The sequence below is a fragment of the Pseudophryne corroboree genome, chromosome 12 (assembly GCF_028390025.1).
Source record: "Pseudophryne corroboree isolate aPseCor3 chromosome 12, aPseCor3.hap2, whole genome shotgun sequence".
Classification (NCBI taxonomy): domain Eukaryota; kingdom Metazoa; phylum Chordata; class Amphibia; order Anura; family Myobatrachidae; genus Pseudophryne; species Pseudophryne corroboree.
This window is the reverse complement of record NC_086455.1, coordinates 158,508,236-158,511,173: the sequence shown is the minus strand read 5'-3', so window position 1 is coordinate 158,511,173 and position 2,938 is coordinate 158,508,236.

Sequence of the window (2,938 nt, the reverse complement as noted above, 5' to 3'; positions counted from 1 at the left end):
ACGTGCGCACTGCGGAGCATTCATGCGCAGATTGGCCGTTTTTTTTTTCACTGATCGCTACACAGCGAACAACGGCAGCTAGCGATCAACTCGGAATGGCCCCCATTGTTCATACATACTGAATGATATTGTTTACTATATCGTACAGTTACGACACCCAGCCACATATAGGAGAATTTAGTCTTTTACAGTATCTTTAGATTACAAGGCAAGAACTAAAGATATTGCACATCGTTAACATCCTGCAGGAGCGCACATCGTTAACGATATACAGTAGTACATACACACTGGACGATGTGAACGATATATTGTCCGATCCGCTGGATCGGATGATATATCGGCTGCATATCGCCAAGTGTGTAACCAGCTTTAGAGGGGGTCATTTACGATGCTGGGAAATAGTAGAGGGCAGCATAGCACAGTCGGCCCTACGGTAGAACATCTCTCGTTAGAGGCTTCATTTGCTAAAAAGAAGACTTATTTTCCATCTGTGTAGGCTCTTTCTTTGGGCAGTACAGATTTTGGGTCTCCACCTATCATACTCGCTTCTCATCCCCATTGTGTAGCAATTGTATAAGTTGCAACATTAAAATATAAGATGTATCACACATGCAGCATAAACCCTGGTGAAGTGTGGAGATAAATACAGGAAATCTGTGGACCGTGGGGAGGGGAGGGGCCTCATAACGCGATTCTACGCTAATTGCATCATTTTAGCCCGCCCCCTATGCAAATACAAACCATTCACAGCATTTTCCCCACGAGGGGGAGGGTCCTAATGACACACTTAGCCTGACCCCGCCTCCATCGCTGCCCATCTGCTTGGGGCCTGGAGGGGAACGTCCTAACCTCCGGGCCCTGTAGTGGCTGCACCCGCTGCCGCCCCTGCACTGATGTTTTTTCCATCATTCTCATTTGCTTTAACAAAATTTATATTTTGTAATTTGTATTTTCCATACAATGTTATTTCTTTGTAGACCGAGGTAACACTGGGGGTCATTCAGACCTGATTGCACGCTAGGTTGTATCGCTGCGCTGCAATCAGGTCAGAACTGCTCATGCGTATGCACCGCAATGCACACACGCGTCACACGGGTACAAAGCGGATCGTTGTTGTGCGATGGGTTTTACAAAGAACCATTTCCACAGCTGATCGCAAGGAGATTGACAGGAATAGGGCGTTTGTGGGTGTCAACTGACGTTTCTGGGAGTGGTTTGAAAAACGCAGGCGTGTCCAAGCGTTTGCAGGGCGGGTGTCTGACGTCAATTCCGGTCCCGGACAGGCTGAAGTGATCGCAGCGGCTGAGTAAGTCCCTGTGCTACTCAGAAACTGCCCAAAATTTTTTTGTACCGCTCGGCTGCACATGCGATCGCACACTTGCACAGCTAATATACACTCCCCTATAGGCGGCGACTATCTGATGGCAGCGCTGCAAAAAAAACCCTAGAGAGCGATCAGGTCTTAATTAGGCCCCTTGTCCTCAGTCTAGAGCAGGCATTCCCATCCTCGGTTATCAAGGCACCCTAACAGTGCAGGTTTTAGTGATATCCAGGCTGCAGCGTGTGCTCAAGCATGGCCATCATTAAAACCTGTAATAAAAATAACTAAACATACAGGGGCGGGTGCAGAGCTGATCGCCGTACTTAAACCCAGAGGGTACAAATGATCTGGGCCTAAGTCTAATGGAGAGGCCCAGTGGGGACCCAGGCCCATGCCTCCTTTGATTTGGTTTGCCCCCTGAAAAGTACCAGGGCCCAGCCAGGCTCTCTACTGCCCTAGCTGGGAGGCATGGCATGGGCATGGCATGCGCCTGCGAGTGGGTGCTCCTCATGTGCTAGACACACCTCCAAAGAGGTGTGGCCATGCCCCCTGCATGCTGTGGTCACACCCCCTTCAGTGGAGGTGGGGTGACCAGAAACTTGTTGTACCAGGGCCCAGGATTTCTCTTGGCAGCCCTAACCATGCCCCCCCACATTGCCAACCTCTCTGCCCCCAGAACATCTGCAAGTAAGGATTGAAGCCCACAAAACATACTTTGTATTCTGCCCTGTAGTTTGTAAGAAGCCCCCCGATCAGGACAGACAGGAGGTATGCCACTGTGACATGTCAGGAAAGGGGGATGCCAAAACCCTGCATTATACTAGATGCATACCCTCCAATATTGTACCCTCGACAACCGGTACAATGTAGGAAAAGGGGCATGGCCACGGGCAAAGGGGCGTAGTCACGCCCCCTTTTCTATACTTTATACAGACATTTAGTGAGTAAAAAAATCTGTACAAAGCCCTTTTTGGCCGGTACAGACCATAAAAAAAACGTACTGTACCGGGCAAAAAGATACATTTGGAGGGTACAGTGTGTAGATGTGCCAGAACAGCGACTGCAACACACGAGACACAAATGTCCCCTTGCTACAGCAGTAAGTCGCTATTGTAAAAGCAAAGCAACAGTGCCTGTAGGTTAATTGTCAGCCTACGTGACTAATGTTCAACATTTAAGACAATTGGGGAATGGGGGGGAGGGTCATGACATTTAACTCTGCCAGGTGGCCGGTATGCAGATGTGTTAGTTGACTACCACAATAGGTCTACAGATTATTCCCAAGGATACCTTGAAAACATGCACTGCCAGAATTTAATGAAAAACTCTAAAGGTGCAGACACACTGGGCGTTTTTGGCGTGTGTGTACAGTGATGATTGTGAACATTGCTGGCAGGAAAATAACTCAGTGCATACACACTCAGCAATTTTCCCTGTGCCCAGTGATGTCTCAAAATCGCCCAGTGTGTATGGGTCTTTAGAACACTTTAAGGATGGTGCGTATGTTACAGATCATACTGTGTGCGGAATGTATTCAAAGGAAGCAAACACAGAGGGTGTGGAGGCTGAAGTGCATTATAGTGAAAGTGAAAGTATTCTAGAGAGAAGCACTGGGGA